Raw genomic sequence first — 15460 nt, forward strand, 5'->3', positions numbered from 1 at the left:
GTCTGAAATAGATGCCATCCGATATGCTACCTTGCATCTGGAAGGCGCAGCTCATGACTGGTGGTCACATGGAATGGTTACTTTGCAACACAACTAGGTAACAACGTATCAAGACTTTGTAGATAGATTAGTTGAACGTTTTGATAAGAAGGATTCAGAAATTTATTTTCGCGACCTTGCACAATTAAGACAGACTGGCAATGTCGAGGTTTATATTAGTGAATTTCAAAGGTTGTCAGTCATGGTACCAGATGTATCGGAAAGGAGGTTAGTTATCTTATTTACAGAAGGATTGTCTGAACCCCTCAAGGGATGGATTAAGGCATTTGACCCACCAACACTGCAGGAAGCCATGAGGAAAGCACGAAGTATGGAACTTACAGCCCCTTCTAGCCGGTTCACTCCCAGGAGTACTACCTCTTTCAAAGACAATAGGAAGTTTGATAAAAATAAAGGGAAGAGCATTGAAACCAAAGGGAAATCTACCACGCCCCTAGATACAGAGGCATTAAATGACTTGCGAAGGAAGAAATTATGCTTCTATTGCAAAGGTCCATATGACAGGGATCATGATTGTCCCTTGCGACCAAAAGGAAAAGCCAATAGAGTTATGTGGGCATATTGCGAAGGATCAGATTCCGACAGTGCGGCAAAAGAGGATGAACACATTGGTTCAGAATCTGAGGAAGAGATGGGAAAGTCAGAACTGAAAGAAGAACCTGAATTGCATCTACAGCAAGGGCGTTTGTCTAGCATTCAACAGGAAGGATCTTTCAGATTACGTGGTGTCCTAGCAGGACAGAAGGTGATTACATTAGTTGATACCGGAGCTACACATAACTTCATTGATGCAAGATTAGTTGAGCGTCGTGGTATTAAGACAGAAGAATTCGAAGGTCTTCGAGTTCAGGTTGCTGACGGATACACTCTTACGTGTAACAAGATAGTCAGAGACATGCCTTTACGCCTGAATAATTATGAGTTCAAAGCGGATTACCACGTGGTCAATATGGGTGATTTGGATATCGTTTTAGGCATGACATGGTTACGTTTATTGGGTGAGGTTACCTTTCGACTCAGGGACATGGAGATTAAGTTCGAAGTAGATGGGAGGCAGCATGTATTGAGAGCTATTCGGAATGGTGATATCCGAACGATCTCTCTTAGACGATTGGAAAGATTGGTGAGACATGAGGATCTTGAATGGGCAGCCATGTGTACTCTCATGCCTACACAGAAGGAACAACCAAAGACAGAATATCATCCCGACATACAAATATTGAGGAAAAAGTATAGTAAGGTATTCAGCGATATCCCACCTGGTACACCACCTGATAGAGGGATCGAACACATCATCAAATTAGAAGAAGGCGCTAAACCAGTTATGATCACTCCATACAGGCATCCCAAAAGGCTTAAAGATGAGATAGAAAAAACCATCAAGGAGCTTCTCGCGATGGGACACATCAGACCTAGTAAGTCTCCTTTTGCTTCTTCAGTAGTTTTGGTTAAGAAGAAAGATGGTTCATTACGGATGTGTATAGATTACAGGATGCTGAATAAGAAAACCATTAAGAATAGATATCCTATTCCACGGATTGATGAGCTAATAGATGAACTGCATGGGGCATGCTACTTTAGTAAGATTGATTTGAGATCAGGTTACCACCAGATTAGAGTCAGAGAACAGGACATTGAGAAGACGGCATTCAGGTGCCATTGTGGGCATTTTGAGTTTGTAGTGATGCCATTTGGATTGACCAATGCACCAGCTACTTTCCAGTCCACCATGAATAAGGTCTTCCATCATCAGCTGAGAAAATTCGTGTTGGTATTTTTTGATGATATCTTGGTATACAGTCGAACATGGCAGGAGCACATGGCGCATCTAGAAACAGTATTGAAGACCTTGCAAGAAGAATCCTTGTATGCCAAAGAGTCCAAATGCGATTTGGGAATGATTGAGTTGTTATACTTAGGTCATATTATCAGCCAAGAAGGAGTGCGGATGGATCCTGACAAGATTCGTGCTATTGTGGAATGGCCTACTCCTGAGAACCTAACTCAGTTAAGAGGATTCCTTGGGTTATGTGGCTTCTACCGCAGATTTGTTTGCGGGTATTCACGACACGCGGCCCCTATAACAGATTTGCTTAAAAGGGGAGCTTTCGTTTGGACAGCAAAGGCACAGGCTTGTTTTGACAGATTCAAGGAGATCATGACTTCATGTCCGGTACTAGCCTTGCCTGATTTCTCGAAACCATTTGAACTCCAGTGTGATGCCTCAGGAGATGGTATTGGGGCTGTTTTAATGCAGGATAAACACCCAATTGCATATGAAAGCAGGAAACTCCGTGGGCCAGAGAGATCATTCAGCATTTACGATAAGGAGATGTTAGCTATCATGCATGCACTAGCTAAGTTCAGGCAGTACTTAGTAGGTGGCAAATTCTGCATAAAAACTGACCACAACAGTTTAAGACATTTCCTCGGGCAAAGGGATCTCAATGATAGGCAGCAGAAATGGGTCAGTAAGTTACAGGCATATGACTTCGATATATCTTATGTTAAGGGCACACAGAATGTGGTAGCAGATGCCTTGTCACGCAGACCACATCTTAGTTCAATGATTGAGATCTCTGAGGATTGGAAGCATCTGATTATTGCAGAATATGCCAGAGATTCATGGGCATCTAGGATAGTTGATGGGACACTTGTTGATACCAGGTATACACTTGTGGATGAATTAATTATTTACAAGAGCAGGATATTTTTAGTCCCAAGATCGAAGGTGAAGCAGTTCATTATGCGAGCTCTTCATGATTCACCTATAGCTGGTCACCCCGGATACTTTAAAACATATAGACAGGTGCGAGAACGGTTTACATGGAAAGGACTTAAGAAGGATGTTTTGCAGTATGTTCGTGAGTGTTCCGTTTGCCAACAGAATAAACAGGAGCACACCTTTCCAGCGGGGCTTCTACAGCCACTTCCCATTCCGTGTCAAAAGTGGGAATGCATATCCATGGATTTCATTACTGGGTTGCCCAAGGCTCAAGGACGTGATTGCATTTATGTGGTGGTGGATAGGCTAACAAAATATGCTCATTTCTTTCCCATCACCACTACTTATACTGCAGTACAGGTAGCTGAAGTATTCTTCAGGGAGGTTTTCAGGTTACATGGGATACCCCGCAGTATTATCAGTGACAGGGATAGTAGATTCTTGAGTCATTTCTGGCAAGAGGTGTTTCGATTATGCGGCACTGAGCTCACACCCAGTACTAGTTATCACCCGCAAACCGATGGTCAGACGGAAATAGTAAACAAATGGGTGGAAGGCTACTTGAGGAATTACGTAGCTGATCAGCAGAAGGCTTGGGTAAGATGGATTTATTTGTGTGAGTATTGCTATAACACCACTTTCCACATGTCTATCCGAATGACACCTTTTCGAGCATTGTACGGCTATGATACACCCAGTTTCATTGACTTATTGATGAGTGATGTTCGGGTTCCACGTGCTGGGGATTTACTGCAAGAAAGTAAAGATATCATTAGCTCTCTACGTGATAACATCGCTCGAGCACAGAATCAGTATAAGCAATACGCAGATCAAAAGAGGACGGAGAGAAGCTTTGAGGTGGGCGACATGGTTTACTTAATGCTTCAACCATTTCGACAATCTACTCTCAAAAAGAGTGGGTCAGAGAAGCTTAAACCCAGGTATTATGGACCTTTCAGGATCAGTAGGCGAATAGGGGAATTGGCTTATGAACTTGAGCTTCCAGCAGACAGCAAAGTATACAATGTGTTTCATGTATCACGTCTCAAAAAGGCATTGGGACAGAATGTAATACCTTCTGCAGTCTTGCCGCCTCTGGATGATGAAGGGAAATTGATCATGGTACCGGAATTCATTTTAGGAAGCAGAGAAAAACAGCTCCGCCGAAGAGTAATCAAAGAATATTTGGTTAAATGGAAGGATCTACCGATCGAAGATGCTACTTGGGAGAATGAGACCATTTTGCAGCATCCAGCTCTGAGATTGCTTGAGGGCAAGCAATATCTGGAAGGGCGGACTGTCATGTCCCTCTCTTAGCAACATAATTATAACAGGGGATTTGCCTATCATTGACTCTCGTAGGCAAATAATTATGGGAAGAGGGTCGATTTTGTCTTCCAATTAAGTAAGCGGGGCCTACTCATTCCAATATTAAATAAAGGTTGTATTCTAAAGTTAATTATTTAATTTTATAAAGTTAATATTTGTAGTGCAAGATGATTCCGGATAATTTCCAGAAACTTCTCAGCAAGGAGATAAATAGAGGACATAGGGCTCCCTTTTGAAGGCAAGCGATTTTGTGGATTTCACTATTTATCATATTGGAGCAATTTGTGGTCTTCGGTCTGCAAATTTCCATTAGGTCTTTGGGAACGAAAACTCCCTGGGATCTGCATAACTGAGGTGGTGAGATATCCTCCGAAGGGTTGCACATTGGAAGTGGTCTTCAACCATTTCATGTGGGCTTATTGCATATTCAGATTGTTTGAAGGGTGGCGACTTTATGATACTTGTATTATTTTCATGAAGGATCATTTTCTGAGAGATAGGATTGTAGATTTTAGTTCCTCGCAAGGGTTTGGAGGTAATCTACTTTTTACAATATATACTGGCCGAGCTTAGGAGAAGAAATTGTGCTTTTCGAACAAGGTTTGGATCAAGACCAAATGCATATTTGTTCATAACTCTTCACAGAGCAGGACTCGGAATTTTCTGCTTGGACGAGCTGTATAATACCCTAAGGCGTCTCCAATTTTAGCATCCAGTTTCCCATCGCAGGTGTTATGAAAGGTGGATGTTCCGTTATTATTGGAGAGGAAATTTAGTAACTATCGGCCATACAGTCATGGTGATAGTCGAATTGCAAAAGATCCAGCCGGCAAACAATAACCTGCGCCCGAATTTTCTCAGTTAATCGTTTGCATGAAATACGAATTGCTACACGCCAAAGCTCACTTGAATCAAGGGGTCAGAGAAAGGGATTCGAGCGGGAGAACCATTTTATTAATCATTTTCGGCAACTTTTCCTACAGCACTGCAGTCATTTTTGATCATCCGCGCGGATCTGGAAAAACGATTTTAAAATCGCAGAAGGGCACGGGTCTAGACACAGTTGGAAGCGCCGCCAGTAATGTGCGATTTTTCCCCTTCAAACAGATTAAGGTGAGACTGAAACCCATTCCAACTCAGCCTGAGAATTGCCAACAGTATTTCATAGGTGGCTCGAAATTCAGGTTTTTTTTTATATATGTTCAATGATTATAGATGATTTGTTCCTCCAGTTCAGATTATGATTAAAATTGGACTTAGTATCTAGATTCAATTGGAAAATTGTAAGAACCAGACCTCTTGAATTTGATTATTGTTGAACCCATTTGTTGAATATTGTTTAAGACATTACATATACTTAATGATCGCATGATCTTAAAAATAAGGATCATCTTACTAAGAGACTCCACCTAATTGAAGTGATGGCAGTCAATGGAGGATGTTTCACCTCCAAAACTGTTCTCACCCAACGAATTCAACAAATGGAATTTGAAAGATAATTAGAAAACAAGATGAACGATGTAAATGCTCTCTCCAGAAGCAATATCACTATGATGGCCTGGAATTTGAATCTAAACTAATCGGCAAACTCAAATGGCACCACAATTGCATAAAGTGAAAATAGGTCCTGGCTAAGAGAGGTGGCACACAAGTCTTCCCCCTCCCAATGGGCCCCCTTTCAAGGCTAATTAGCTCACAGGAGACCATATGAGCAAACAGAAAATAAGATTTATGTCCAGGCTAAGGAGGGCACATGACAAATACCCCAGCTGGATTTTACCCAGTTTATCACCTACTCACTCAGAGATCTTTTTTCCAACAATTTATATTATGACAATCTGTTGCATAGTTTCAAGATAATGATTTTTTACCTGAATTACGAAGATTGCATTTGAAATACAATACAATATTCTTCCAGCAAAAATGGCAAACAGATTGTTGAACAGAGATGGGGTAAACAGTTTCGGAATTGCAAGAGTAATTTTAAATGAACAGTTTGTTATGCTTGGAAAGGAGGAGACAATACCAAATCAATGTTAATATTTTCACACACTGGAATATTAATATTTCATTAGATTAGCAGGCTTACCTTTCATTAGAAGATCCAGCTCTGAAAGAGATTTATTGCTCTAAGACTACAGATTTCAGAACTCAAGCAAGACACTGCAATGCCAATCATTTATTATCTATGCAAACTGGATACTCAAGATTGAAGTTAGAGGTTTGTGCTTGGACTAGATGTCAATCTGCATAGAAACATGTACCTAGCCATACTCCTCATTCAATCCAACAAACAGAGACACCAGATGTTACCCAAACACAAGGTTATTTGCCCAGCTATCAACTACAACATCTGCCTCTCCTTGCAATCACACCCAGCTAAGACAATTCTGACCACAAATTATTAAATTTTCTCCGACCTAAACTTCAGTGCCTTCAACACAAAGAATAGGTGTCACTTAGAAAAGAACAAGGCTCCTGATCTCTAGCAATGACCATGTCAGGGATAAGAGCATATTGCACCCAAACATCCAGAAAACCGCAAATGGCTCACCTCCAGCAGGATATGTTCCACGTCTATGACTCCATCCAATAAATTGTCCCCATCAGTTTGTTTGTCCCAAATGCAAAGCCAGACAATCTGGTAGAAATACTCCTGGCGCTAACAAATAAGACCAGCAAAGAACCGAACTCCAACACACAAACTGCTAGTAATGTTCTTTTCTAGTGAGAAGGAGAATGACACTATAAATTGAGGAGATTGGTATCTACTGTTGATTGGTGCCTATGAAAATTGTAGGACATATAAGCAAATATTTTGCAATAGATTTCCACAAATATCTTGTGTTGTGTAATTGTTGCATTTTATGTGACTGATATTGTGCAACTGATTGATAAAATAAAGAACTGTATTATGGTATTGGGATTGAAAAAGTAAAGAATCAAATTAACAATGCAAGTGGAGAAGGAAAAACTCAAGTGCGAAGTAGAGGAGGCAAAGCAAAGAGAAAATGAGGCGGAGCAAGCAAGGAAACTTCAAATAAAGAGTCAGGATTAAGGAAATGAGCATCAAGGTCACAAGACAACTCTTTACATTAGTGAGTTGTGTATGCAATTCAATGAAGGAAATTATTAAGCATGGAAGATTTTGGCGACTGAAACATAGTGGCACACATGAATCAACACAAAACTTGTCAAAAAGGTAGCCAAACTTAGAACCCTACAAGGAAGGTTTGCAAACGACCTAACAAACAAAGATGCAGATGGAATATAGAAAAGCAAGTGTAGGCACTTATGGCATAGATTGAGCAAACTTGTGCAACAATATGGCAATGCTTAAAGTACTTCGATAACTTTTGTTCAACAGAATAAGGGCCAGATACAAAATCATTTTATTTTTAGAGCTTTCCACCATCAAGCCAAATGAGGATGATGTGGTTGAGCTTATCATCCAAATATCTAGAAATCAGAGGGTACCATTAAGTTATTAACAACATGTGAACAAAGTGGCAACATATCCTCAATGCACAAATTTTTACTTTTGTGCTAAAAAGTTAACAATGTTTTCTCCAAGAATATTAGCCTATTAGGTGATGTTTTGTGTACGGTTTTAGGTGTTTGGAAGACAAAACACATAACTTTGTCAAAGAATGGGATGCCAATTTCAGCATTTCCAAATGCACTGGATAAAAGCACATGAATGGATATGCCTTTTAGAAAGCTGTTATTTTTGAATGTATGAATATAGGTTGCATATGAGATTATTTTGAAAGATTCCCAATTCTAGTGACCATACAAATTACTGTTTGTTTCAAAATCTGAATCTCTGACTAGCGTTTGTTACCACTGAATGATCTTAGCTGAATTCTGATTTTCTTTTCTTTTCCTTGTTCTTTCAGTTTTTTGGGGTTTTTCTGAAATAAAATAATTGCATAACAAATAGGAAATAAATTATCACTTAAGAAATGTAAACATATGCTGCAAATTTTATCATTACTGAATTCTGAAATAGTACATACCCGAACCAACCAGCAACTTGATATATCAACTTTAAAGAGGTCACTGCCAATATACAATACTGTCTTAAACAGGGATCAACACCAGCTATAGGGAAATGCTTTTAGAATGATTCAACCCTAAAGAAATTGCTGCAATGAACCGTCCAATGTCAAAGGAAAGCTATGACGTCCAGTGATGAAGAAAAGACCTTCTCTAATCCCCACGTGAGCTACTGCAATGAAATGCCTGTTGCCAAAGATGGCCGCCCAATTGCAACTACCCTACTCCACTCAAATGATAATGCCAAGGTAAATCGACCACCTCATCTATCAATCTGAATGCAATGAAATACAACTCCAATCACCAAGACCTGTTGAGGCTTGCGTTTCAATAGTCCGGACTTGAGGGTTTCGTCCCATACCACAAAATCACCCTTCCAAAGCAATTTCACAATTCATAAGTTTCAAAATGCCAAAAGATAATGAACAATTAGGTCTTCATCTCCTTATAACTCTTCCCAAGTGCAAATAGAACCCTAAATGAGAATTACACTTTGCACTTTATAGTAAAATAGCATTTTCCCAAATAAAGGCATCTAGGCTATAGGAAAAACATTACTTTATTAAAATGTCATAACTCAAAGCGCTAAAAAGTCTCCAGATCATGAAAATAGCATCATATGTAGCCAATGTAATCTTCCCAGTAGCTCTACTAAGGTTATTGTTTTGTTGTGGCCTATGGCCCCTATCTCTTCTAAACCTGGAAGCATCTCTCCATTGTGCACAATACTTGGGAAGAGGAAAAGTGTCCCTAACCTCCAAAGGTAGGCCTCTCCACTCATCCGTGGCTGCCATAATTGAATCCTGGAATCCCACCTCAGGTGGCTCTACCTATGCCGACTGCTCACCCGATACAAACCGCGGAAGTAGAGGTCTATCCCTAACTGGTGTATGAGGGCATGTCTGTCTATTGGAATGAAGAGAGCTCCCAACTGATGTGTGGGATCTATGACTATGCTAACTTCCTACGACTGAAATTGATCTGCTCCAGCCCTTGTCCCTCATGTCTGCCTCCCTGTCTATCCAACTCCATCCATTCCAAGGTACCATGTAACCTTTTCCAAGGTATGAACTATTCTAGGTTTTGTAGTGATGAGAGTTCGCATCATCTCCCTCTCTTCCTCCTCCATTTGGTTATGTTTGGCACCTTTCTCTTCATTTGCCATAATAGTTTCTTGTTCAGTTCTAAACCCTTGCTCAAGTTAAGCTCTCCTACGTGTGTAAATTTTTTTTATCTCAGCTCTACCTGAATGCATAGAAGTGTCAATTAAATTCACATGCTGGCAAGTTCAAGGCTCTGATACCACTGAAAGATTCCAATTCCGGTGACCGTAGAAATTTACCGTTTGTTTCAAAATCTGAATCTATGACTAGTGTTTGTTACCACTGAATGATCTAAGCTGAATTCTCATTTTTCTTTTCTTTTCCTTGTTTTTTCAATTTTTTGGGGTTTATCGGAAATAAAATAATTGCATAACAAATAGGAAATAAATAGCACTTAAGAAATGTAAACATATGCTGCAAATTTTATCATTACTGAATTCTGAAATAGTACATACCCGAACCAACTAGCAACCATATATATTAACTCCAAAGAGATCACTGCCAATATACAATACTGTCTTAAACAAGGATCAACGCCAGCTACAAGGAAATACTTTGAGAATGATTCAACCCTAAAGAAATTGCTGCAATGAACTGTCCAACGCCAAAGGGAAGCTATGGCATCTAGTGATGAAGATAAGACCTCCAACCCACACAAGGAGATGCTGCAATGAAATGCCTATTGCCAAAAGATGGTCGCCCAGCTACAAGCGCCCTACTCCACTCAACTGACCACCTCATCTGTCAATCTAAATGCAATGAAATACAACTCCAATCACCAAGACCTGCTGAGGTTTGCGTCCCAACAGTCCAGACTTGAGGGTTTTGTCCCATGCCACAAAATCGCCCTTCCAAAGCAATTTCACAATGTATAATTTTCAAAATGCCAAAAGATAATGAACAATTAGGTCTTCATCTCCTTATAACTCCTCCCAAGTGTACTCAAACTTTAAATGAGAATTAAACTTTGCACTTTATAATAAAATAACATTTTCTCAAATAAAGGCGTCCAAGCTTTAGGGAAAACATTACTTTATTAAAATGTCATAACTCAAAAAGCCAAAAAGTTTCCAAATAGTGAAAATAATTTATAATAATTCAAGACCTTTCCAACAAGCTATAACACAAGGGCACATCTGACCAAACAAAGCCATATTCCCCTTATTACTCTGAAATGGCTATATAAATAGCCTTATTATAAATTATTTAAATGCTATTTTAGGAAATATTTAAATATATTAAAAATTTCTCCATTTTGCCTCTGAAATCCCAAACCAACCAAATAAATATAAAACTGACCATGTCACCTATCTGTGACTAATACCTGACGAGATGGGTCAACTACCAGTCCCTTCCCTATAATCTAGGGATGCTCCTATAAACTAGGGAAACACACCTTGTCATCCTGAAACTGAAACCATGGAATGGTCTCATGGAACCTCACATCTAGAAACTATCACATCCTCCTAAAATGTAGGGATATCCCCTAAGTCAAGGAACTGCACCCAACTAGCTCCCAATTGCCTGTAAAGTTAAGCCCGGTCACTGAATATCCTGTATGAATCTCTATCCACAACTGCTAGCCTATGAGACCCCCATGATAGGCCAACTCGCATAACTCTTCTTGTCAGACTAAAGAAGGGACATGACATATTTATAGATAATTTGTAGGAAAAGCAATGGAACTTTGTGTCTGTGCCTGTGCCTGTGCCTTCTAGATGATTCCAAACTAGAAGTTACGTGCAGATGTAAGTATAATAAAGCTAGCTTAGACTTCAAGCAATCCATCTATGGTTGAGGCAATCCTATATAGAAATTATATATGACGTCCCTTAGTACACACAGAAATCCATCTATAGTTGAGGCAATCCCAGATAGAAATTCTATATGAACTCTAATAATACACACTTTTCTATAACTTATGATTTCAAGAATAATATAGAAAAGTGTTGCTGAATTGGAGTATATTGATTAAGTATTTATAATTTTATTGACTACATGATTATTTTGCAATGCTAAGGTTTCTCTAATGGTGGGTTGATCTGTTCAAGCATCTAGAGCTTTAGTGTGTTTCAACTGAGTGATCCCATAGAGACTAATATGCCAATGCACAAGGGTATTGAGTTCTATTCAACAAGACAATCGCATTCATGTGTGGTTTGGCTCCAATTCTGTAAGCAGTTCTTGATACATTCGATGATAGATAAAAGAGTGAATAAGGATAGGAATTCTCTGTGTCACAGGGTTCGCCGCATTTCATGTATGAAATTCGAAATTCGGCAAATTCTGAAAGAATCTATAAAATTCGCTCTTACTCGTCCCAAAAATCGTATGCAATAGGGTTAGGGCTATTTTAGGTGATACATTTGGATCTTTGAAACACATTCTCGGGCGGAATGAATGGAAGTCCCGAAATGAAGAAATATTATCGATGCAAGACACACCAATGTTGGAATCTAGGGAAATGTACAAGTCATATCGCTGCAAGACACGCCAACAATCAAAAGAAAATCCCTGCAAAAGAAAATCCACACAAAGAGATTGTCTACTAGGCGTCTGGATTGTTCCCTGTAACGCAAATCCTCTCCAGCATGGTGAGCGCTCAAAATGAGAGTCGATAATACAAGTCCTCCAAGTATTTTTAAGTCCTACAAATGTATACGCAAATGTATATGAAGTACTAAATAATACATTAAAACACATTACTTAATGTACATATTTAAGATATATTTATTACTTATTATTTCATATACTATATAGTATAAATAACACTTTTCTAATTTATATGTTAATTAAATAAATAATTAAAACTTTAATTTTGTTTACATTATACTGATTTTAAATTTGTTGTAATGTTTACATTGATCTATTTTCTATAATTTTAGCTTATCAATTGTAAAACTAAAATATATACATTAAGTTTCAAATTTAAAGTAATATTATTTTATTTTAATAAATAATTAAATAATTTATTTTATTTCAATTTCATCTAACGATGTTAAGTTATTTTTATAATTTAATCAATTTATTATTATATATAAAAAATTAAATTTATATAAGGAAAATTAAATGTCGAATTTTTTTTTGAACATTTTACTTTTGTCGAACTTCATCCGAATTTTTTTGTTGTCGAACACGAACTCGAACTAGAACCTTGTGACTTAGGGAATTCTAGAAGTCACCATTTTGAGTATCATAGGATAGGGTTTCTACCTAGATTGTAGGAAAAGCAATAAAAGTTTGAGCCTGCACGCCTTTAAAAGAATTGAAAGTGGAAGTTGCACATGAATAAATAAAGAAATCTTAGATTTGCATCAATCCATGTTTAGTTGAGGCGCTGCTAGGTAGAAATTCTCTATAAACACCATTTGTACACACTATTCTATAATTTTTTATTTTTATTGCTGAGATTAATATAGAAACGTTTGGTTGAATATCAGCATGCGATTCCTCAAGCATTTATTGAGCATATGACTGCTTGCTTAGTTAAAGGTTTATTTTCCAGTTTGCAGATCTGTTCAAGGGTCTGAGACTAGCATGCCACGAGGGAGCAGTCCCATGGACTGACGTGCCTTTGTGTAAGGACATTAAGTGCTAAGTAGCATGTTAATTGCACACATAGGTGGTTTGGCTAACATGCCTGTTCAGGAATGAATGTTCTCCGTAAGATTTAATTGAGTTGAGGCATATTTGAAAAACAACTTGAGGCCTTCTCTAATTTCTCATATTGGGCAAAAGCTCTAACTAGCATATTCATGAAGCTATATTTTGTAGTTGTATATCATTACAAAAATTGGTATGTCTTCTATATGATTTTATGATTTATATCTGTTTCTCACGGCAGGCACAAGAACGCCTAAAAAAATTTGTTTGTAAGTTTGAAGTGTCTCCACACTCTCTTCCAAAGCTCCCATTTTTTACAGGGGTGCTGCTACGACTGCTGAGTTTGGTATTTCATAAACTAGAAGTATTTCAAATTCACCCAAACAAATTCTGCGCATTTTCAAACAAGGAGATATTTTGTACGTACAGCAGTAAGTGCAATCCCTTAGAACATTTTATGTTTTCTTATTAGATACATAGATAGATGAAATCTTAACGTTCACAGGCTAAACAAAGTCTATGGGAAAGCCTTACCACTAAATCAGCTTTAGTAATCAGTTTCTTTGTCCAAACTGATGATGAACCCGCCTAACTTCCCCATGTTCTCCTTACCTTACCGAATAAGTTGTATGAGAGCTGTCAGATACAATAGTGAAAGTATCATGTATCACAGAGAGAAAAAAATTCTTATCGGTGAGCAGCCTCTGGAGATACAAAAGCACATGTTATCATTCAACCTTACACAAGATTCACGTTTCAGCATAACGATTCCAAAAGTACCAATATGTTTCCAGACGTCATAAAAGGAAACTGGTCCACCTGATACTAGGATTCTAAAACTCTTAACCAATTGCAAGGACTATTACTATTAATTCTGAAATAATATTTCTTGAAAAAGAAAAACATATTTGGAAAATGAAACCTTTGTTGCAGAGGCGTCCTATACATAGAAAACAAAATTGGGAAGGCTCAACATTTACAGGCAACTTATGCCCCTTTACTTATCTCCGCGTCCGGGTCCTTGATGCATTAAAGAAAATGTATGCATTGGCTCTGGAGTCCGATGGGCTTTAATTGGTGGCCTTTTCCGCGGACAATACATCAGCATATGACAATCAGTTTCTTGCGGTTGTCCAGAGTTGGAGCTGCTCCCTTTCTCCTCTACATTTTCCGTGATAACCTCCCAATCAGGAGCCTAATTAGGATCACATATCACCATTTCCTGTCGTGGTCCAAAGCAATGTTGTTGAAATTCTCCTCGGATACTTAATTGATCAATGCACTCATTTTATTTGTCCTCATTGCATGTCAAATGGAAAAAATATTCATCCGTGATCGCAATTTGGTGGGATGATCCTCGGACTTCCTCACTAGGTGTAGAATGCTCTTTTCCAGATTGTTATTATTTTATTTGAGGTTAAATTATGGGCATTGTCATAGGCTTAGGGTGAAGAAAAAAACGGTCTTGTGGTTCAAGGAAACTTGCTTTTTAGAAATTGTTGGGCGTTTGGTTGCTTGTATCAGCTTTGAAAACTCCCGGCCCTCTGCCCAGGAGGATAAAATGAGGGTTTCTGTTGCTTGTACCATTTGAGTAGAATATGATTTATCTCCTCCAGAGGAAACTGTGGCTAGTGAGAAGTGAAATGCCCCTGATATACACTTGAGCTATCCCATCCAAATAACCTTTACCCACCTCAATCTGTCGCTGATCATCAGCTACACTTTTGGACATTGTAGAGGCGCTGCTGTTTATTAGAAGATTTAGATGGCTACGTCCTGTGAAAAGCTAGCTATTCGACACTGTTATCCTTCGCGGGACTGGCAAGATCTTTCGCACCGCTACGCTTGTACACTACTAAGGCACTTGCACGTAACAGAGTAAATGTTCACAAAGGACAGATCGTTTTACTATAGTTAACGATATCAGTTATGGGGATCGTTTTATAGTTTACGATATGGACTAACGGTATTCTTTGCGACAGGTATCCGAGGCATGCCTTTGATTGATGGATTGTTCACGGTACTTCTGGTTGATGGAATAGGATAGGAATATATTTTCTATTTTATGTTTGGTTAATTGGAATAGGGAAGTGTCAAGTACTTGTCATTATAGTTAGGGTCCGTTTGGTTGCTGGAATACAATTGGAATAGAAATAGGAAATTAGAATATGATTTGTATTCTGTGTTTGGTGCATGGAATAGGAATAGGGAATAGAAATACATATTCTCATTTTAGCTCCAAAATGAGCTTTTGTCCATTCCAAAAAATACCTGTAATTGGAATTGCTATTCTTGCATTCATTTTAACTTTTTCAAATTTGATTAAATTTTCAAATCCGCTTTGACCTAGGGTGAGCGCTAGAACTTTGTTTTCAATATTTTCAAATATTTCAGCAATTTTCCAATGGCGCCAATTGTATCTTCAAAAATATTTTCAAATGGCGCCGATTGCAAGTTAACCCTATTCTAATTTAAGCTTGCATAACCAAACAAGGGATAAACAAGATTGGATTGCATTTTTCCATTCCTATTCTTCATTCTCTATTCTCATTCAAATTTTCTATTCTAATTATCAATTCCT

At 38.3% G+C, this 15460-nt stretch overlaps 1 long non-coding RNA gene across 1 annotated transcript in view; it reads right to left on the reverse strand.

Moving 5' to 3' along the window:
* LOC149565825 (uncharacterized) overlaps positions 1 to 14839 on the reverse strand; it is an 82240-nt gene extending 67401 nt beyond the window's left edge. Inside the window, exon 1 of the long non-coding RNA XR_016362071.1 lies at positions 14573 to 14839. This is a non-coding gene — a long non-coding RNA (uncharacterized LOC149565825). The remainder of the gene's footprint in view (positions 1 to 14572) is intronic.
* Positions 14840 to 15460: the final 621 nt, after the last annotated feature.

This window comes from Cupressus sempervirens, chromosome 3 (assembly GCF_028749045.1).
Source record: "Cupressus sempervirens isolate cs-2001-9-10 chromosome 3, ASM2874904v1, whole genome shotgun sequence".
NCBI lineage: Eukaryota > Viridiplantae > Streptophyta > Pinopsida > Cupressales > Cupressaceae > Cupressus > Cupressus sempervirens.